Source organism: Lycorma delicatula, chromosome 12, assembly GCF_047948215.1.
Source record: "Lycorma delicatula isolate Av1 chromosome 12, ASM4794821v1, whole genome shotgun sequence".
NCBI classification, from domain to species: Eukaryota; Metazoa; Arthropoda; class Insecta; order Hemiptera; family Fulgoridae; genus Lycorma; species Lycorma delicatula.
Genome location: NC_134466.1, coordinates 54,478,485 through 54,503,011, shown reverse-complemented (window position 1 = coordinate 54,503,011; position 24,527 = coordinate 54,478,485). Strand labels below are relative to the sequence as shown.

Genomic DNA, 24,527 nt, shown 5'->3' with positions numbered 1-24,527 from the left:
ACAGGAAGTGGGGTATTCTAACGGGTTGCTAATAGTAATGGCTTACTAATATAATATAAAATAAAGATCCGACCTGCCTTGCCGGTAGGTGGGAAGGTCTGTTAGAGTAGAAAGGACACCCCCTACGCTATTCTATGTTTTATGCCGGGTCCGTCGTAGAGGAGTAAAAGAGAGAGAGAGAGAAAACAAAGATTATGTTGAAAACCCACCGGGTTGGTTTAGTAGTGAACGTGTCTTCGCAAATAAGCTGATTTCGAAGTCGAAAGTTCCAACATTTAAATTCTAGTAAAGGCAGTTACTTTTATACGGATTTGAATACTAGATTGTGGATAACGGTGTTCTTTGGTGGTTGAGTTTCAATTAACCACACATCTCAGAAATGGTCGACCTGAGAATGTACAAGCGTACACATCACATACACACATACATATCATCCTCTAAAGTAATACCTAACGGTTATTCCCGGAGGCGAAACAAAAAAAAATATTATTTTGATATCGCGAATAAGGTAAATGTGTGTGAGTGATATTTCCACGACAACCATGTTTACATTCATCTAATGAAGCAAAATAATATTATTTTTATTGATTTATAGGGTTACTACGGTATTTCTGTAATATTTTATTAGTCATTTATTATAAAACACGCTATATTTAGTAATTTTTATTTGAAAAAATGCGAAAAAATGGGGGGTATAAAACGAAACTGTACCAAAATTCCCTTGAAAAAGTAATCCCTTTATAAATATTTCTATATCTAGGAAGTTTTGGTTGTAAAATTACATGAAACTGGTATCAGAGTTCTTAATCATGAGTGTATACCTACGTATATATAATACTTATTATGATTTTTATATCGGGAATGATTTAATTTGGTCCATTGACTTCTGGATTTTAAAAATAATACTGGATAAAAAAGAGATACTGATTTCATTTGTTATAAAATTGTTAAAATTATTGCAAGTATTACTTGCTTGATTTATAGAATTAATTAATTAGATAAACATCCTTTTGTAGAATTTTTTTGTGTGTTAAATTGTAAAAATTTTTATTATCCTGGCATCATTATTCTAGTGCTACGTTGCAAGAAGGAAGTATTTTAATCAGTCGAAAAATAGGATATGATTTTTTTGCATTTCTCGACGTTTCATGATCCAGGGACCCCAAAAAACAAAAAATGGGGATAATGTTCATACTTACGTATGTACTCTGTTGGCGTGTTTGAAGCTTAATAACCTTTGAACTGGATGAAATTTTGTACGGAGACTGAAATATATGAGAAATTTGTTGGTAAAATTTTGGGGTCTGAAATTTCCAGCGGGAATAGATGATTTGTTGTGGTCAATTTTCTCAAAATTTTGCCAACATAATCACTCTTTATATTAAGCTCCAGTACATGTATATTTATTTCAACATAAAAAAAAAATTACTCCAAGATTCCTCCTTCCCTAAAAATTGGAGCTATATTTTTTTTTTTAATTGGAAGCTAATTTTTTATTTATTACACATTTTTTTAACCAAATTTTTTTTTATATCTTCCTAGGCATAGTAGTATTGCAAGTGGTTCTAAGGTCCAAATCCTAGTAAAGGTTGTTACTTTTGTGTGGATTTGAATACTGGATTGTGGATACCGGTGTTCTTTGGTGGTTGGGTTTTAATTAACCGCACATATCAGAAATTGTCGACCTGAGACTGTACAAGACTACACTTCATTTACACTCTTACATATCATCCTTTGAAGTAATACCTTACGGTGGTTCCGGAGGCTACACAGAAAAAACAGAGTGGTGCAAGTATCTAAAAAAAAAAAAAAATAAAAAATACTTTGGGTGCAGTGTTAGGTGTGGGGGAACCGATCAAATTTAAAAAATATTGATTTTTTGAAATTTTTAAAAATGTTATTTAGTCTACTTAAATTTTTAATATTATTACAAAATTTAAATAATAAACTTTTAGCAATAATATTACAGTAAAATTTCATCATAATTCATCTCCCTCATCAAAAAAAAAAGTTAGGGAACTTTTTTCATGTATCATTATTTTTTCAGTATATAAGAATAAATAAACTAATGACAGAAAAGTATTACTATTTGTTTTTAACCTTTTTATTTATTATTTTTCTCTAATATCCTGAGATTAAGGATGAATTGTATAAATAATTTTTTAATAGTGGAAAATATGGTCATTTGAAAAGTTTAAAAAAATTTGTGTGGTATTTAAGATAGTGTAACTTTGAATAGTTTAGAATTCGTAATTAAAGTTTGTAATTGTTTAAAAAAATCAGTCTCTTAATGTAAAAAAAAAAAAATTATTTATGCAATAATGTATTTTAAGTGTAATAATTTGTTACTTAATTTTCTATTCAAAATCTTAAAAAAATTTAACAATAATTTGTTACCAGCTATATTTTTAACCGACTTCAAAAAAGTAGGTTATGTATTTGATCCGTATATATTATTTTTATGTTCGCGTATAACCATTTCTTATTAATCCGATTGAAACAAAAATTTTTGTTGCAATCGATGCAGCTGCTTTTCGTGCTAGTACCATGATATTGAAAAAAATTTTTAGATACAAAAAATCAGTCTAATTGACAACAAAATTTGTTTTCGCCGTCCGGCGAGTAGGTAGTGACAATGGGAATCCTGATATTCTATACGTATGCGTCATGTTAGGTGGTGATATATGCATCCAAGAGCGGGGAAAATCCGGATGCTTCTGATATTGGCATGGGGGACACTTGCGGTATGAGTGGGCGCGAGTAACGGGAAAGGTATGCGCCATGCATGTCTTGATCCTAGTAAGACAGGAACAGGTAGCTCTCCTGAGGAGGGTCGTCTTGGCTGCCCAGAAGATGGAGTCGGGGCATCCTGGTGATCCAGGAGGACCCTGGTGGTTGGCCTCTTGATTGGGCCATGCTAGGGGGGGAGGGTTGGCTGCTGCCACGACACCCTGAGGCGACCGAGTTGTGTCTAACCGGTGGAATCAATTACCTTGGGGGGTGTTAAAAAAAAGGAAAAAAGGTGATGTTATATGGTCTTCTGTTGGGAAGGTAATGTGAGGTTCTGCACAAGATATGTAGCACCGTTAATAAAATCGAGATATCTCGTCTTAAATTTTTCAGACACAATATACCTTATATACAGGGTCATTCAGGGGAACCGGATGTTTTTAAAATAATCATAAAAAATTGAATATTTACTTTAAAAATGTTTAATTGGTAATGAAACACTTGTTAAATCAAAGCATTTATTACTTACTCATGAACGAAAAATTATGTCCGGCAAGTGATGTCCATTTTGGGCAATACATTGTTGTAGCCTTTCACGGTAACTGGCCTCAATTCTTTGCAGCACGTCTACATCAATCTGGGTGACGTGATGACGAATTGCGATCTTTAGGTCCTCCAATGTACGCGGTTTATTGGCATACAAACAAACGCGATTTCAGAAACCCCCACAGAAAAAAATCACAACTACTCAAGTCGGGGTACTGAGGGGGCCAAGGAATGTCGCCGAATCTGGAAACGATCCGTCCCGGAAACAAGTTTACGGAGAACATCCATCGTTGCCCTCGCTGTGTGCGCTGTAGCTTCATCCTGCTGGAATAACATTTTGAAAATCGATTCCCCGGTTTCGTAACTCAGGGATGAAAAACGTATTCAACATCGCAATGTAACGATCAGCTGTTACAGTTACAGCAGCGTCATTTTCTTTAAAAAAATACGGTCCAATAACACCGACCTTTTCTATTGCACACCTGACAGTCACCTTTGGGCTATGAAGTGGTCTCTCGTGAAGCTGATGTGGGTTTCTTTCTGCCCATTACCGGCAATTCTGTTTTTTGACGAAGCCATTCGGATGAAAATGGGCTTCGTCACTCATTAACGATAACAAATTTTCATTTTCTTCAAAAACGGTAAGCATTTATCGACAAAATTGTAATCGCTGCGTGAAATCTTGCTCGTTTAACTGCTGCACGACGGCTATCTTGTGCAGGAAATGCAGGTCTGTATGCAGAATTCGTCGTACCGTACTTGTGCTCATTTAAAGCGCTGCTGAATGCCTCTGAATAGAGCGGCGTGGGCTTCTGACAATGGCTTCCCTTACTCTTTCGATGTTCTCCGGAGTGCTAGCAGTTCGTCGGGGACCCGGTGGTTTTTTCTTCAATATTGAACCGCTTGTTCGAAGGTTGTTTACCCATCGCAATATAATATTGTGTTACGAGAAGGGACACTTGCATTACGATGGATATTAAACTGACAGCGGAAATCTCGCTGAACATCAGTTACGGATTCGTCATTCACACAAAACTGTCATACGCGTACAAGCGTTGGTCTAGCGTCCACGGCTCCATCTCAACGACTAAAATGTAAATTCTGTGAACAAAGGAAACGTCAGACACCAGCCATGTGCCCCTCCCACCACGAACGCCAGAGAGCAACCCATTTCAAAAACATCCGTTCCCGTGAATGACTCTGTATAATATACAAAATCGGTAGGGACAGCGGGAATCTTATAATTCTATATACGTGCATCACAATATATGGTTTTGATGTCGGTTCATTTTTAAAAAAATATAATTATTACTCAATTGAAATCATGTCATGTGGTCCTCCTCGTGTAAACTTACAACACGTTCTATTCGTATTTCATGTTTTTGGGTTTTCTAGAATAACGAAAGCAGAAAAGAGACGAACCTTATTTGAAATCGATTTAAAATGCAGGTGTCTCATAAGTTTCCGTACGTAGGAAAAAGAAACGTTTTACTATGAAAGCCATAATGTCTCACAGGAAAAGATACAAAACATAAATCAAAATATCTCAAGTTTTTGTATCTTTTCCTGTTACACCATGGCCTACATAAAAAAAATGATTGACATTTTGCATACATTTAAACAAATTTTTAGAACGGTCGATTTTAGAACCCGACTATTTCAAAATTGTCTGGGATTATCTTTAAGAGAACTATTAAATAAGAGACTATTAAATATCCGTACCCGTATTTTAAAATATATATTTATTTTTTCATTTTCTAAAAAAAGAAATTTACCTTTGTTATTGTTATTTTAACTCTGTGTCGAATTAAATTGTTTGGATGACGTACTGAAGTCGAAAGAAAGAGAAAAAATAGAGTATTAAAGATCTTATAAGCCGGATTTAGTTTCGCCTGAATAAAGCGATGCGAAAAGGAAAACAAAAAAAAAGTTTGTTGGAAGTGAATCCTTGTAACAAAATCTTCTCTCTCCCTTTTTACTGTTCATCAACATTTTCTCTCTCGACATTCTCCATTTCATTTTATTATAGTAAGGGAAGTTAATACCGTGAAGGAAAAGTAGATAATAAAAGGGATCGGGTAAAGAATATGTGTAACGAAGAGTTAGAGAAAGAGGAGGAAAGGTAGTACGGCGTATCTTAAATCCTATTTCATTTGCTTGGCCACAATCATCTTCAGCGAACGTGCCTTATCTGTTACCAGTGTCTGCACCGACAGTTTAACTTTAACCACCTTTTATATTATAAAATCGTACCACCCCCACCATTTTTCAATAGTTCAAATCGGTGTATTACCCTTGTTCCAGTATTATTTAAACGATATTTCGGAATTATTATACTCTACCGACCCGTTTTTTTTAATTTACCCTCGTGGGAAAAAAATGATTAACTTTATTAATCTTTATTTTAAAAAGAGAAAATTAAATTTCACAGCTTTTTCTTTACGTATATATATGTATATTTTTTACTTAGATATACGTGAATAAAATTAGAATATGATTTTTTTTTGCTGTTAAAGATACTACTACTTAAGATTATTTAAATGGTCTGTAGAATATTTAAAGAAACGAAAATAAAAAAGAGTATTTAAAATGTTAATTTTATACCGTTAAATGGAAAGGATCTTCTATTGGCGTTTATTTCTGTCTCTCTGAACTTTTTGATCTTATTTCCCCCTTCCCCCCGAACTGTATTTGCGATATGAATAAAAGTTTCTAAATCCCAAGTTTAGTCAGTAGTTACTACCCGGCGACCACAGGTCAGGAAAAACGTTTTCACAACGGTCTGTAAATCCCACCATCAGATCGCACGAAGAATATATTGGTATTGCAAATCCTTCAGGATTACAGGCAATCTGCATGTATTGCGAAGAGATCGACGATGCAGAACATACCTTCTTCATATGTGAAAGATGGGCCGCCCTCAGATTTGACATGGCGATCGACGGGATGATTCCCGAAGATATAGTACCTTTTATGACTAATCGGGAATCCAACTGAAAGATAATAGCGTGTTACACCAGACAGATCTTATCGCAGAAAAACATTGACGAAAGGAGACAGGGTTTTTGATTTAGTATAGGGAAGGGAGGACAGCCTCAGCGGGGAGGGCCGGCATGCCGAGGTGTGTCGGTTCCAATGAGCCGCTGGGGATTCCTGGGGATATAGTTTAGGCAATAATAAAACACAAGATATAGAGAAAAGACGTCGACACCACGTCACGACACTCCAGGTATGGCGTGGTGTCTGATAGGGGCATATAAAATTAAAGATTACTCTCAAAAAGAGCTACCGGTAGGCCGACCTGCCATGCCAGTATATAGCTGGTAGGCGGGAAGGCCTATTTGAGTATAAAGACACTCCACTGGGTGGCGTAATACCAACAAGTCGGTCCGGCCCAGGTGAGAAAGAGAGAGAAAAAAAAAGGTTAATATAAACGATTCATCTATTTCTATCATCGAACCGAAAATGATGAAAAAGGATATCAGTTCTACGATAAGAAATTACGATCTGTATAGATAAAGCAGCTCGAGACAAAGTAACCTACCCAGAGAACAGTTCAAGTCAGCGAGTGGCTTTCAACATCTCGGGAGATCAGGGAATTTTTACCTGTATAGGAATATCATAAAACTGATCGAAAATTTTAAGTTGACAAAATTAAATAAAAATCTAATTTATTTTAGAGATTAATTATCTGTTAACAGTTTCTAAGGTCTTTTTTTTTTATCGGCACAAAACGAAGTGTCGTTATCAGCGTCCGCAATATTACTATAGTAAACAATTTAAACTAACAACATCGAACTTAAAAATGAAATAACAGGAATGTAAAACAAATGAAATCAACAATTAAAACGCGCAATATCATAACGAGAAATATTCCTCATACAGTACAGCATATATGTAAAGTGTCAATGCCGTATACTAAAGGCGAAATAAAACCACAGTGAAATCCAGTATTAAAAATCTAACTTATAACCAGAAAATTACCATCTGGTATATGCCAAACGACATAAGTAGACGAAACACATTAAAATACAGATGTATATACTTAAGAAATAGTAAGATATTCGATAACAATGTATTAATCAATTCGATAACAATGATATTAATCTCTAAAATATTTCGTATGTTAGCTCGGGTTTTAAGAAGTAGTTATGTTATCTCGGTTTTTTTTTAATGAGACACTTAACCCATCCTTAAAGTCAGCCAGATCCGACCGCACAATAAATTTAATTTTGTTTTTTCCGGTGACTGTAATATCCCTTTCTTGCTCGTTCGTTAATCCAAAAAAAATGACCGATCTCTAATAACAACTTTAATTCAGGAAGTTTTTACTTATTCATTGATGTGAATATGTGTAATGGGAATACTTATAAGCTTATATTTCTATTATGTTACGTCACTTAACCTTCTGTTTTTAAGTCGTCATTAGAAAATAACCGATTTACATAGCTATTCTTAAAAATTCCTTTAAAACACACAATTCTTGATGATGATTCAATTGAAGTGTTTTTACGAATCCTTCGAATTTTATCATCTATGTCGGTACACAAAATTATCTAAAAAAAAAAAACATTGAAATCGTACAGAGCGTTCGGAAAATCGCTGTGCAGTAAGTTTTAAAATTATTAATTCTTTCGGCGTTTGTTGTCCTCACATTGGGCATTGCTCAGTAATAAACCAAGACGTCAGTTTTGAGTTGAGATTGAAGTGCTTAGTTTCGTTTATTGGAATCAATAGTTGCGAGAAACGTAACGGTTCTTTCGGTAGAGGTAGACATTTTTTTGGTTAAACAAGTCTTTCGTGAAGGTAATAAATAAGCATATTGATTTAGTGAGGCACAAGTTTTGTGAAAAGTTTTCAAATACTCCTGTTATTTACCGCAATGCAGTTCGAACTCTTATTGAAAGATTTCGGGCAACAAACTCAGTTGAAAACGTGTGGAAGACCACCTAAACTAAACGAACAGAAACTGCTTTATATTTCGGATGCTATGGCCGAAAGTCCACCAAAGTCAATGCTTAAGTTAGCACAGCAGTAAGATATCGGACTTGCTACCGCAAATAAAGCCGTAAGGAAATAACTGAAACATTTCTCCGAAAAAGTAATGTGTGTTCAACAACTGAAACTTACAGATCATGCCAAAAGACTAAATTATTGTCAATGATGTACACGTTTTATTGACCTTCCATCTGGAAGGGTGTATTAATTAAAGAATTACACGACTGTAGTCGATAACCCCCCCCCCCCCACAAGAAGTACACAAACAATCTTTACAAGAAGCGAAAAGTGGAGTCTGGGTCGGTGAGAGTAGAACGCGCGTTGTGGGTCCAGTCTTCTTTCATGATACAGTTGATAGTGATCGTTATTGTCCTGTTTTAATAAACTTCATTAATCATTTAACAAGTGTAAATCAATCACGGTCGTTTTCAAAAAGCTGGGGCCACAACGTACACAGCGACATTTTTACAAATGTCTTTGGTGAACGAATCATTTCGAGGGGTTTTTGGCTTGCACGATCGCTCAATCTGACTCTCCCTGATTATTTTCTATGGCGGGAAGCAAAAAAAAAAAAAACAGTGTATCGCAATAGACCATGCACGATTGAGGAACTTAAAACTGCAATAACGGCGTATGTGCGAGACATAGTATGTCAGGCTGTTAAAAGTGTTTCAAAAGAAATTAAAACGTGTGCAGTGTTGGAGGAGGTAATTATTACCAACACTTTTTATAAACTATTCCAGTTATTGTAATATCCGTTTATATAATATATTGAAATAAAAATACTATGTAATAATTAAGAAAGTTTCGTTATTGTACTTCAGTAATTCCACAGTGCACAGCAACTTTACCTACGTTTTGTGTAATAGATGAATAAAACTGATAATTAAAAATTTGTCCTTAACAAATTTATCTCGTTAATCAAGTTTGAAAATCTTATATATAATCTCATTACCGTCAATTTTTTATCAGCAGTTTTCAAGTAGCTATGTAAACCGCTTGAACAAAACATAAAATTTTGATGAGGCTCTAATATATTCCTAAATTTTTGGGAGTTTTATACGTAAATTTCGGTCTTTTACGGTAACACATACACATACGTATTTAGTTTTTTGAACATGGAAAATTACAGGCTAATTGGAAATTATACATATAATCTAACCAAACTTAATCTACGCTCGCTTCACTCGCTAACCTAACTAGCGAACGTAGGTTAAGTTTGATTACACAGGGTGTCCCAAAAAAACGCAACCTATCAACCACTCATCCATGAAATTTCAAAAGTCAAGCTTACTCCCTTACTCGTTACTGAAATGGACTCGTCCAACATCTGACCATCGCGGCGACGCAGTAGAACACTACCGATAGTAACAACAATGCAATCATAACGTTCACACTGCACGTATTGCTAGAGACAAGATGGTGTTTTTGCTATAGAACGTGTTTTCATTGTCGAGTCGTACTTCAGTACGAAATCAGCGGTTGCAGTGCAAGATTTGTTTCGCCATAAGTACTCAGATAAACCAGCTCGTAACAAAACATCAGTATTAAGGTTAGTCGCAAAATTTAGAGAGACCGGTTCTGTTAATAACAAGGAACACAAAAGATCTGCGTCAACGTTGAATACAGATACAGTCACTGAAATCAAAGACCGATTACTCGCCTCGCCAAATAAATCGATCAGACGTTTGTCTGCTGAAATTAATTTGTCTAAATCGACTGTTCATCGGGCGACCAAACAATTACAATTACGACCTTATCGCATTCAAACGGTTCATCGACTTCTTGAGCCTGTCAAAGAAAAACGGCTACAATATTGTCAACGGTTCCGTCGATTTCTGCGTGAGGGAATTAATGTTATGGATTCGCTATTTTTAACAGATGAAGCACGATTTCATTAGTAAACAGTCAAAACAGTAGAATTTGCAGTGCTGAAAATCCCCACGTTTATCACGAAAAACAATTACACCCGCAGAAGTCGGGCGTGTGGTGCGCGATATCGCGGAAGAGAATAATCGGTCCTATTTTCTTCGAGTATACCATTAATGCAGAACGATACCAGGTTATTTTATTTCGGTTCATCGCACTCTTGGAAGAGGAAGACAGACACTACTGGTTACAACATGACGGTGCGACATCGCACTACGCAGGTTCAACTTCTGATTTCGTCGAGGAATTCTTTGGTAATCGTGTTATCGGTCGAGGCTTGTGGCCACCAAGATCTCCAGATTTGACTGCGGCGGATTTTTTTCTACGGGGTTACCTCAAAGAAAAAGCCTACAGCAACAAACTACGAACACTTGAACAATTGAAAGTCAATATTGAACAAGCTGTATTAAATATCCAGCCTTAAACTTTGAAAAAAGTTGCAAGAAACGCTGTAAAAAGAATTGAAGCTTGTATTCAAGAAGATAGCGGTCACTTCCAACATTTACTCTAAATGTAAGGTAATAATAAAAATTACATTTACATTTACACATGCCTTTTTATTATTTCAATACCTACCAATGTAAGGTTGGGTTGCGTTTTATATGGGACACTCTGTATTTATAATTATTAAAGCAATAATGCATATATTATTATATTTCATTTTCCAATTACCGGGCGCATTGTAATAAGCGTGATATTTCAATTTGCCTGCGACATATACATTAGATAAACCGTGAAGTAAGATGTGCCCGTATTAGTATAAATTATCAAAAAAAAACAAAACATTATTCTATGTTGCAACCATTTGAGGAGTTCAGTTCGAAATGAAATGGTGAAGATCGAAATTTGTCGATGCTTGCATTATATTGCAACAGTGGATGATATTTCCAGTTTTTATTAAAGACATTATAAAAATAAACGTCTTTTTTATCTATTTGGAGAAAACAGGTATTACGATTTTTTCGATAAGAGTCGAGTTACTTTTAATACAATCTTTGTGTAATAAGCGATTGAGAATTTGTTAGTTTTAAGTAAATTCATCCTGAATTTTGTTCATTTAAAAATAGTAGGATATCGTGAAGGAAATTACTATCGATCTCCTTCTAGTCAAATATCTTGAGGGTTTCGATGCTATTCGCCAATCCCTTCTCTTCTGAGTTAATTTTTTAATCAACATACTCACTCGTCAACAACATCCGATTATCTGCTTCTTATATTACTTTCTATATAAGATCCTTGTATTTCTCTACAGATTTTATTTTCTGCATTCCTCCATCACCCAAGTTAATTAAACCTGAATTTCTTAATATATGGCTTATCAACTGACTTCCCTTCTTTTCAAGATTATCCCCCACGACTTTTTCTTTTCAATTATTTTTTTTTTAAAACCTACTCATTTTGAATTTTTATGAACTGTCTAATTTTCATCATACTTCTGTAACTCAAACTCATTTCAAAAATCTTTTATTGTTTTTTTATGCTACCATAAAAAATTTCTTTCAAATCCTTATCTGCTTTTAAATTTACTACGTAATAAACAAGATTGCAATTTCTGTCATATTATGATTCCTTAACTTAATATTTAATATCATCCGTATTTTAGTTTTTTTTACTTTCTTGTACGAAGTAAAGGAAGTATTGTGATCACGAAAAATTTCGGTTTCCAAATTTCAACGGAAATATCCATTTTTATCACCCCTGAATCCAATTTTGACTAGTTTCGGAATGACGTCTGTACGTATGTACGTAATTTAAAAATATTAGCCTTAGGATATTGAAATTTTCCATTTAGGACTGTTGTAACATCTAGTTGTGCACCTTTCCTTTTGATTGCAATCGACTGAACAAAAAGTGTGCAAAAAAGCCCAAAATCCAAAAAAAAATTGGAGAGCTTTTCAACGATATATCATACTTATTTTCATTGGTTCCAGAATTATAGCCAAATAAAATTTTAATTAATGAAATATTTCGATATTTTCTTAGGGGAAGACACAACGATTCGAATCAGACATTTTTTAAAAACTTTTTCTTTATTTAGTTTAAATATATTGATTTATTAATAATTATTAACGTATGATTGTAAAAAAAAGTTACGATGAATAATAATTCAATAACAAAAAAATGAAGTTTTTAATGAAATAAAATTTTATGTACTTTTAATTTTTTTAAATATGTGTAAATGTAATTTAATAGGCTTAAAAAAAATTCATGTGATGTCCACATCAAATTTTTTATTTTCGTTTAAATTTCTCAACATAAAACCGGCTCGAATTGTAGTTATTTGACTATTTTATTTTTTGAAATTTTAGTAATATTATTTACTTTTAAAGTAATAATAAATTTGTTAAATGACTAATAAATGCGTAAATTTTTCTATCAAAACTTGTAAAAATTTATTTTGAGAAAATTCATTTAATAAAGTCAATAAAAAAAAAAAATCAATTTATTAATTACGAAGAAAATGATAGACAATATAAAAAGGGTAGGAAGTTACTATAGAATGAAAGGGATGGCACTGAATTGAGCAGAATGGAGGGCGGCCATGTGAAAACCTGCCTTTGGGCAGAACACTTATTATTATTATTATTATTAATAACAAACTTAACAAAATCTGAATTTGTAAGAAAATAAAAACAGCTGTTTATTAGTACAATAAGTTTTGACCTTTGAGAAATTGAAATATTTTTAATTAAATGAAATTCTCATTGTGGTTTAAAATTTAATAATTTATTACACCACTGCCCAAAAAGGAGTTTAATGTATTACGGTGTACGTATGTATGTATGTTTATTCCATCGTAACAGCTTAGCGGCTGAACCGATTTAAATGTATGACCCTGCATTGGAATCCTTACGTTACCGAGAGTATCGTAGACTATATATATATATATAATATATATTTAAATAAATTTGAAAGAAAGTTATACTATATACAAAACATATTGTCAATTGTCACGCGCACGCTCTTTAATATATTTTCTATATTAGTAATTATCCTGTATTAAAAAGCAATGTTTGTGGACATGTTTTTTTTTTTTGGCAGTCGTGGTTTTTAATATTTATGTCTTGTTTCCTTTGTTACTATTTGAAGGAATCGAATCTTTACACTATTGATAAACTGAAGGCAAACATTCAACAAGAATCGACGGTATTGACCACGTGTCAGGTGGTTCTGTACATACTCGTAACTACAGCGCAAATGGCGTAGCTGCACAGAACGCTCACCTACAATATCTTCTGTAAAAATACGATAAATGTGTAAATCTTTGCTGATGAAAATACAGAATTTAATTAAGTTTTCATTTTTTATTAGAGCATAAAATTTTATATGTAGCAACTGTATTTAGTCTACAACGGTTTGATTTTATGTTGCTCATCCTGTACGATAAATAACATCAATTTTTGTTTCTTGTCTACGTCGTCAGCAAGTTATAAAATTTTTATTTTTATTTTCTCATAGTCACGCCATTTTAATTTTTCTTATTGACATTTATGTGATTTTTGGAATATAAAATTTCAGAAATTAAGATATATGTATTATAATATATACATCGTAATTTGTGTTAGGTTAAAAAACACTGTCAACAATTTTTGTATAACATAAATATATAATTTTAATAAATTTTAATGTTAACATTTCTTCACGTTTTAATATAATTACTGAAGACTTTATGGTAAATTACACAAGAGCTTCTAAAATGAAATGTTGTATTTCATTATCATTACATAGAAATGTGTTTCCTTTTCCACAATTCAAGTGGAAGGATTCAGAATATAACTTTATAACAATAAAGTGTGTTAGATACAAAAGTTTATTAAACTCAAAACGTAATGACAGCTTTTATTCTCTACAAAATCAGAAATTCTATAGAATACTGTTGATATTACTATTATTCCCATTCTAGAACTGTTATAGAAATTAATAAATTTTCTAATTTAACTTAAATAAATATTAGATTTCAAGTTTTAAAATATTGAAACTTTATCGAAGATAACGCTGGTTTAAAAGAAAAATGCTTTTTCTGTTATATTCATTCAAAAGGTTCTTACAATATTTTTTGAGCTAATTTCAATACTGTAAAACTAAAATTGAAGATTTGCTTTTTAATAAAACATAAATTTAAGTAAAACATGATTTTTTTAAAGGAATTATGTAGCCTATACAGAGTGATTCAGGAGGATAAAGCAATACTTTGACAACTCATTCTAGAGGCTAAAGATAAGAAAAAAGTTCATATAAACATAGATCCGAAAACGCTTCGTTAGCGAGTTATACAGGTTGAAAGATTTCGCCCGAGTTTCAGTTTCTCCGGGTAAATTAAGGCTTTCTGAAATTCTGGGAAGGTCAATTAAGAGGCAAATTCAATTGTCTCGCATTTTAGTCAGCGATACTTAACTCTTGAATTCAAATCCTAAGGATTTTCTACTTGAATCTTTAAGATGTTATGTTTGAGCCTGCTTTGTTTCAAGAGAATGGTTTTTTTTTACGAATAGTCTCTTTTGAAGGCCCTCACTTCCATGACGTTAAAAATAAGATAAATTTTACAAAAAAAATTGGATAGACTGAAAAAAAAAATATTGTACGGAAAAGGAAAATAATTTATTTTTTCAATTACACCGTCAATACAATCTATGAAACGCCAAATTTTAAATAAATTATGAGTGCACGAGATAAGGATTATAAAATTTATTTTAATTTTATCTTTTATTTTTAAAATTAAGCGTCGATTTCAAAAAAAATATTTTCAAAAAATATGGAGGACGTAGTGGAAAAATTAATTTTTTCTTTTCAGGGCAATAATTGGTTTTGCAATCGGTTAATTTTTATCAAAAATTTTATATCATTTTAATAAGACATAAGTTTTTATAATTTTCTCAAACGACATTATTTACTGCAAGGAGCATTTTTTTGTAGATCTATCCAAATTTTATAATAAAATAAACTTTCCGAAATTATTAGATTGCTTTCAATAACGCATTTCAACAAGAGATAAATATTAAAAATTACAAAAAAAAAACGACTGCCAAAAAAACACTTGTTAACAAACATTGCTCTAAATCATTGATACTCAAACTTTTTCGCCCACCGCCCACGTTGAGAATTAAAAATTTTCTTGCGCGCCCAAAATTTTTAAATTTATTGATACAAATAAATATGGTTTTGTATCATATGTATTAAAATATGTGAATAAAATATTTACATAGGATACAAAAGAGATAACATAAATTCAAATTGCCTAGGATTTGCCGACGACTTAGCTTTATTAGCTAATAGTATCGCAGAATCCAGAATACAAATAACAAGTATAGAAGAACTTGCGAATAAAATTGGACTTAAAATTTCTTACGAAAAGACTAAAATTATGGTTATAGATCCTTTAGTTATTAATTCTGAGAATATTAATGAAAACAAAGTAGAACTTGTAGAAAAATTTAAATATCTTAGAGAGATCATTACTTGTAATTGTAACGAAAAAACAAAATTGGACTGAAAGACTTAATAAATTATTTAAAGTGCTACAAGTAACCAAAAATACTTACGACAAAAAATCTCTCTCGATTAACACTAAAATTAGACATTACAAAACTGTGGTTAAACCAGTAATTACTTACGCGAGCGAGACTTTATTTAGATTAAATCAGAAAAATAAGACTGAACCTTTGCTTAAAGTTGAACGCAGGATTCTTAGAACCTGCATAAACAAAAAATATAAACACGAAAATCAGTACAGATTATCGCCTAATAAATTTCTGTACGAAAACTTGGAATCCTTAATCGATACTATGAAAAAGAAGCGAATTTCTTTCTGCGCATACTTGTTATAATTACCGCATGATAGGATTACTAAGAGAATTATCGATCAATTTTGGTTTTTAAAAAATCCGCCATTATGGATCAAAGAAATTAAAGAAGACATGCAAGAATTAAATTTGACTTACGAAGATTTACTTAATAAATCCGAAAAATTAAAATTTGTTATTAAAGATCCGAATACCAACTTTAAAGTAAGAACTTTTAATTATACAAAAAGGGTTTATTCAGAAGAGGATCGTAAAGCAAGATTATTAAGAATGACTAAATATTGGGAGAAAAGTAAAAGCTAAGAACTTAAGGCCAAAAGATCGGCAAAAAAGACTTGAAATATTCTGACTAAAGTGGTCCTTTGCGACCTTAAAAGTAAAAAAAAAAAAAAAAAAAAAAAAAAAATGTTTTTGATCTAGCTTTAATGACTAATTCTGAGGTCTATAACGTAGCGTTTAAATTTTTTGATTTTGTTCATTTTGTACCGAGATATTGAAATCTTTAATGATTCAGATTGTAACATGATCTTGGGTTAACCTGAGAGTGGATGATACATATTGAAGTCTCAATCTTTAACCTCAGAACCTCAGCACAAAATGAACAAACCCAAAAACTGGAACGCTACATTAAAGACCGCACAATTAGTTATTAAAGCTAGATCAAATAGATCAAAACCCTTTAATTTCCATAATTATTTGTATCAATACGTTGCTTAAATCGGGAGATATGCAGCATTAAAGACAAAAGTGGCATTTTTTCTTTAAAGCCGAATATTTCGCTTCAGAAAACTCTTAGAGACATACAAAAAAAAAATAAAAATAAAGGTAAAGTCGTAAGCATTTAACGATTTTAATGCAGTTTATTGAAAATAATTCGTTCTCCCATGCGATCGATCAAAAACGAAGAAAAAATTAGAAATTTTTAAAACTTTTCTTCTCGCTGATTTTCTTTTTAATTTGATGATTTTTGAAATCTGAAGTATACTGTCGAAAAGTAGAATATTCAAGCTTTATTATTTTTTTTACTCGTCTCTTTACGCCTCTTGGTTGCAAAGTTAAAGTAGTTTTAATACCATCATTTTTTATCATAAAATATAGGTGTCCCTTTAATTTTTTGTAGTAGTGTAGACGTTTCAAAAACAAACAAAATTGGAGAAAAGTCCGGTTCCCGGTGGATTGGGCGGGGTCCCGGGAACGGCATAGCCGCGACCTGTTACCCCCGTCTTAAGTTATAGGCAGGTAAATTAAAATAAAAAGATGCAGAACCGGCGGGCCGGCCCGCCATGCCGGACCAATTGCGGTCAGGCGGAGGGGTCTGTTAGAATCGCAACGACACGCCCCTGAACTGAGTCATGTTTAACTGAAGATCCGGTCCTGGGGTGTAAGGAAAAAAAAGAAATAAAAAAAAAAAAGAAGTGTAGTACGTATTTAATTTTAGTTTGAAATTTCAGGGAAATATAATTTTTGCCTTTTTTTTTAATCAGCCATCGCCTTCCTTTTCTTTCTATTTCATGTTTAGCCTCCGGTAATTACCATTTAGATAATTCAGAGGGTTATATGTATGAGTGTAAATGAAGTATAGTCTTGTACAGTCTTAGTTCGACCATTGCTGAGGTTAATTGAAATCCAACCACCAAACAACACCGGTATCCACGATCTATTAATCAAATTCGTGTAAAAATAACTGGCTTTACTAGAACTTGAACGCTGGAACTCTCGACTTCCAATTCACCTGATTTGGGAAGACGCTTCACCACTAGATTAACCCGGTGGGATGCCATCGCTTCCTAGACCCCCTGAACACCCTCAATTTCCTCTGGGCGTTCTACCGCCTCCCCTGAACGTATCTGGTGCCCGCAAGGGAGCATTATCGCCCACTTTGAGAACGAATGCACTAAATGCTAAATTTTTTTTTTCTTCAGTCATTTGACTGGTTTGATGCAGCTCTCCAAGATTCCCTATCTAGTGCTAGTCGTTTCATTTCAGTATACCCTCTACATCCTACATCCCTAACAATTTGTTTTACGTATTCCAAACGTGGCCTGCCTACACAATTTTTTTCTTCTACCTGTCCTTCCAATATTAAAGCGACTATTCCAGGATGCCTTAGTATGTGGCCTATAAGTCTGTCTCTTCTTTTAACTATATTTTTCCAAATGCTTCTTTCTTCATCTATTTGCCGCAATACCTCTTCATTTGTCACTTTATCCACCCATCTGATTTTTAACATTCTCCTATAGCACCACATTTCAAAAGCTTCTAATCTTTTCTTCTCAGGTACTCCGATCGTCCAAGTTTCACTTCCATATAAAGCGACACTCGAAACATACACTTTCAAAAATCTTTTCCTGACATTTAAATTAATTTTTGATGTGAACAAATTATATTTCTTACTGAAGGCTCGTTTCGCTTGTGCTATTCGGCATTTTATATCGCTCCTGCTTCGTCCATCTTTAGTAATTCTACTTCCCAAATAACAAAATTCTTCTACCTCCATTATCTTTTCTCCTCCTATTTTCACATTCAGCGGTCCATCTTTGTTATTTCTACTACATTTCATTAGTTTTGTTTTGTTCTTGTTTATTTTCATGCGATAGTTTTTGCGTAGGACTTCATCTATGCCGTTCATTGTTTCTTCTAAATCCTTTTTACTCTCGGTTAGAATTACTATATCATCAGCAAATCGTAGCATCTTTATCTTTTCACCTTGTACTGTTACTCCGAATCTAAATTCTTTAACATCATTAACTGCTAGTTCCATATAAAGATTAAAAGTAACGGAGATAGGAAACATCCTTGTCGGACTCCCTTTCTTATTACGGCTTCTTTCTTATGTTCTTTAATTGTTACTGTTGCTGTTTGGTTCCTGTACATGTTAGCAATTGTTCTTCTATCTCTGTATTTGAACCCAAATTTTTTTAAAATGCTGAATATTTTATTCCAGTCTACGTTATCGAATGCCTTTTCTAGGTCTATAAACGCCAAGTATGTTGGTTTGTTTTTCTTTAATCTTCCTTCTGCTATTAATCTGAGGCCTAAAATTGCTTCCCTTGTCCCTATACTTTTCCTGAAACCAAATTGGTCTTCTCCTAACACTTCTTCCACTCTCCTCTCAATTCTTCTGTATAGAAATCTAGTTACGATTTTTGATGCATGACTAGTTAAACTAATTGTTCTGTATTCTTCACATTTATCTGCCCCTGCTTTGTTTGGTATCATGACTATAACACTTTTTTTGAAGTCCGACGGAAATTCCCCTTTTTCATAAATATTACACAACCAGTTTGTAAATGCTTAATATAGGATAATTAAAGAACGTGCGGGTGACAATTTTGTATGTAGTATTTTTATATAGTGTAATTTATTTTTAAGTGTTTTAAATTTACTTAAACAGCTCACGACATTCCCAGTAACGTAACGATTCCAACGGGGGGGTCATACATCTAAATCGGTTCAGCCGTTGAGCTGCTACATGAAACAAACAAACATACATACACCTTCCTAAATACAGTACACTTTTTTTTGGGAAATCGTATAAAAATTATAAAATAATTTTTTTTTTAAATTCTTTTCGAAATCTACGCGTTACAAAATTTGCGATATTCTTAAATAGGCGTAAACTTCTAAAAATCGTTAATTAAACATGAATTGAATTACATTTTTATTAATTGAAAATTTTATCAGATTATTCCTGATGATTTTAATATTTTCTGCCGAGACATTTACATCGGTGGCACCCTGACAGTGACCAAACTGATGACTGTAACGTGCTATTAAGTTTATTGGATCTAAAAGATGACCTCCGGTAAAAGCCCATCACGGTTAGGAACGGAAGGGGTGGTGTGGAGACCGAAATCGTCACATGGCGAGGGACGTTCCCTATAGGGTTCATGATGAGTTTAATGTGTTTATAATATATATATATTGTTTATTTTAAACTATTTAAAAGAACGTATCGTTGTCGTAAATTCAAAATGAGTAGAAAATTCAAAAGATATGACAGAGTACTACTCACATCCTTACCACAGGCTCAATTAGCAGTTATTATGCCCTTCTTTTATTTTTATCGAGCTATGATTCTTCTTACTTCTGCGTTTCATGCGGGGCAGCTTTTTCCAACTTTTCCAATAAATATTAAATTAGCGTATTTTTTAATCGTTTATTTTATAAGTCGGGTTTTATATTATAACTCAATGTTAAATCTTATAAATTAAATATTATAATAAAGATAATACAAAAATATAAATTATCTCTGAAGAATACGAATTTATTATTTATTAATTTCATATTATTAATAAACAGCTTGTTTTATATAATTGGGTTACTGCGGTTTCATGATAAATAAAATACCGTAGTTAAATATTTCTATTTACAAGAATTAAACAGAGATAACAAAGTAACGTTAGCTTATACACAATCATAAATTGTTGACTGCAAAACTTTACCGTTGTATCTAGTTCATTACGACTCATTATTACTTAATCTTGTGGAGATTAATTTATATAGCGGTTAATAATTTACTAAAGAAATTTAAATTATAAATGAAATTGGGTAAGTTTACGATATCATATTAATAAACGTTTTCAATTCTGGAAATTCAATGCACTATTGATGTTTGATTGAACAGCAGACTTTTCGTTAATCTTATTTTTATACCTTAATTTTGTACTCTTAAGTTGTGACAAGGTTAATATTAAATTTAAAAAAAAAAATTACAAAAATATATTTGATTACATATAAAAAATTATTTTTTAAAAAAGCTTTTATTTAACTAATATTAATATTAACATTAATAAAAAAAGGAAACAAATTAGAAAAACCCCCTAAAAAGTAAAAAATAAGAATTAAATCAAATTGAGAATTTTAAACAAAAAAATATAATATATTAACAAATATAAAAATGCACTGAAAAGTAAAAAATAAATTATATAAATATCTAATAAATAACCAATAAATAAATGTAATAATTATTAAATTTTAAAATTAAAAGTAATGAAAATATTTAGTTAAATAAAAGCGTGGCGCAGTTTTTATAATTTATTTAAAACAACACAACATTTATTTTTACAACAATTAATCTTCATTTTCATTTTCAATAACGACACGAGGAGGCGGAAGGTCTGCTGGAACCTCTCCAGTTGAGACTGACTAGCTACAAGTAACAATCTGGGAAAATGCACCCACTCGCTTTCTTTGTACGTGTTCTCACATAGTTGAAGTTCATTTTCGAATTCTGCTTGTAATCTAAGCCAAATTGAACGCACTCTTTCCGCTAAAAGTTTCATTTTAATTAATTATGAATTTTTATTTAACGAATTCATAATTACGATTACAATTATAATAATGATAATAATTAATAATTTTTCTGATTACCCTCAAAATGTAATAACTTTGTGGAAGATTTCTAAATTTAATTTTTAATTTAATCTTAATAACCCTTAAAGATCATCTCGGTGCAAATTTGAACCATCAAAGAATTAAAACTTGAGTTATTTTATTATAGATAAATAAAGTATATACATATACTAAACAACCTCATTAAACAAAAAATATATTTTAAAATACAGAAAATGTCTATAAATACTTATTCGAAAAGATTGTTATAAAAACTGCGCCACGCTTTTATTTAACTAAATATTTTCATTACTTTTAATTTTAAAATTTAATAATTATTACATTTATTTATTGGTTATTTATTAGATATTTATATAATTTATTTTATACTTTTCATTTATTTTGTAATAAATAAATAAAAAATCTTATATCTCCTTTTTTTCTTGTAACTACAATATTTTTTTTTTTTAATAAACAAAAAAAATTATTAAAAAATAAAAAATACTGTAATTTTTTTAAACCAAGCCCACTCCCATATTATTTGTTTGGGGCCAGTAACAATGTTTTTTAAAAATTTTTGTAGTATTTTACAAATTAAGTAAAATTGGCCATTCATTCATTCATTTTTAATTATCTAGAATGGAAAATAAGTGTCGTCAGAAGTAAAAAAAAAAAATTACCACTATATGTGCATTTTGATTGTTAAACAAACATCCTCAGGAGATATCAAAACAGTAATACTTAAGAAAAAAACCAAAACAATCGAAAATTAAAAAAAAAGAAATTTATTCTATTAAAGTACAAGTAGAATGCAAAAAATCTGTCAACTATGGGTTGCTTCTGATGCACGACTTACACACACAAAACTTAATTTAAGATACTTATCATTTCATTTAAGTATAACATTTCTTCGTTTATTTATTTCAATAATTCTAACTAAAGCGCGCGCGCATATCGTGTTTAATTCGCGCGGGTATGGCGAAACTAGCGGCGATGGTCGGCACTAACTAAAAACTAATGTAATTTCACAACTTACAGAGAACAAATTTCGCTTGTACCGTCGGCAGAGCGGTGTAGCCGCGAGGGTTAACATATCAGGGATCGAGTTCGAGACCCAGATAGACAAGTTACTTTTTGAAAAAAATTTTCAAATATTATTATTTTTTAGTTGTTAACAAATTTGCGTCAGAAAAATATGAGTTACAACGTTCAAATCGTAGTAAAGGCAGTTACTTTTTACGGATTTAAATACTAGATCGTGAATACCGTTTTTCTTTGGTGGTTGGGTTTTAATTAACGACATATCTCAGAAACGATCGACTTGATGATACAAGACTACACTTACACTCATATATATCATCTTATTCATCCTTTGAAGTAATACCTAACGGTGATTCCCGGAAGCTAAACAGAAAAAAGAGAGAAGAAAAAAAGACTATGAATTCAGATTATTACTTGAGTTTTTAAAATCCACAAATATTATCTTCATACCAACAAAACTACTATTGATCTCAACAACAATATTTTGTCAACAAGCGTGACTTGATTTAATTTTGAATTTTGGTATATCTATTTATCTTGTAATCCGGCTATATTTTCGGACTAATGTTTACAGGAATGTGTTTATGTTAATGTCCCAAACCAAAACCAACTCCCTAAGTATTACCAAGCAATTTTATCACTCTTTAAATGTGTAAAATCTATTCAATTTAAATTTAAAAAAAAAAGTTTTTGTTTAACAGGAAAACATTTGAGGTTGAAATACCTTTGTATTGTTATTCTATAGGGTGATTTTTTAGTCCTGTTACCCAATTGTTAATGTCTGATAATTTTTTTCTAAGAAAGGGAAATTTTGTTTTGGACACGAAGTTGGTAGCGCTACTCAACCGGTATAGATACGGCAGTGTGAATTGAATTCTCCTTGAGATGTGTAAACTTTTGTGCCGTTTCCGGTCGTGTTACGAACATAATGTCTTTTACCATAGAACAACGAGTTTTCATTCTTGAACAATATTTTGCTACAAATTCGTACGCGAGTGTAAAAGAATCATTTCAGATTAAATTTTTTGGTGTTTCTCCGCCAGATAAAATGTCAATTTCTAGGCTGGAAAACCGATTTCGAGAGACAGGTAGCGTTTGGGACAGAAAACGTAGCGGTCGACCGACTCGCTTGACAGATGACGTTTTAGAGAATGTGAAAACAAGATTGCTCAATTCTCCACGGAAATGTTTACGAAAACTTACCACGCAAGTCGGTTTGTCATATTTCAGTGTTCAGAAAGCCGCTAAAAAATTAAAATTGTATCCGTATCGCGTACGATTAGTCCAAGAGCTTCAGCCTCCAGATTTAAACAAGCGATTGCAATATTGCCGTCGGTTTAGGTCTCTCGTAAATGATAACGGAATCGAATTTTTAAACAGTGTTCTTTAGTGACGAAGCTTGGATCCATCTCGATGGTTATGTGAACAGTCAAAACTGTCGAATTTGCTCGGTTGAAAATACTAACGCTTTACAAGACAAATCTTTGCATCCTGAAAAAATCGATGTGTGGTGTGCGATATCTCGTCATCGTATAGTCGGTCCCGTATTCTTCGAATAGACAGTAGATGGTGAAGTATACAGGAATATTGTGTGCCAAATTGTGTCCCTCCTGGAACTAAAAGAACGGTATTGCTGGTTTCAGCAAGACGGCGCTACATGCCACACGTCTCGAGAAACCATGGATTTTCTGCAAGCGTTATTTGATATCGAATAATAAGCAAAAGGGCTTATGGCCTCCAAGGTTCCCAGACCTTACATCTTGACTACTTTTTGTAGAGCTATATTAAGTCCGAGGCCTTCAAAAACAATCCTCACATTATTGATGAACTTAAGTCAATATTACAGACTCAGTCACTAATATTTCCAATGCAACTATTAAAAAGGTTTCTTCTGCTAATATGCCAAAAACAGTCCGTGCGTGTATAACCGCAAGGGGTGGGCATTTTGACCATATCCTTTAACAATTATGTAAGTAATAGCTTTTTATTGAATCTCTTTTGTAAGTAACAAATGTATTTTTTTATTCCACCTAAATTTCCCTTTCTTAAATTACATTTAAAACTGGGTAACAGGATTAAAAAATCAGAGTAATTAGTTCAGAGTAAATTAATGTTCTAATAATAAAAATAACAATAAATCAAATTTTG

The 24,527-nt window shown here is 32.2% G+C and overlaps 1 long non-coding RNA gene across 1 annotated transcript in view; it reads left to right on the top strand.

Annotated features, from left to right (window-relative positions):
- The window catches only part of LOC142333062 (uncharacterized), a 64,180-nt gene extending 62,131 nt beyond the window's left edge, over window positions 1-2,049 (top strand). The window contains exon 3 of the long non-coding RNA XR_012758507.1: window positions 1,543-2,049. This is a non-coding gene — a long non-coding RNA (uncharacterized LOC142333062). The remainder of the gene's footprint in view (window positions 1-1,542) is intronic.
- The last annotated feature ends 22,478 nt before the right edge of the window (window positions 2,050-24,527 follow it).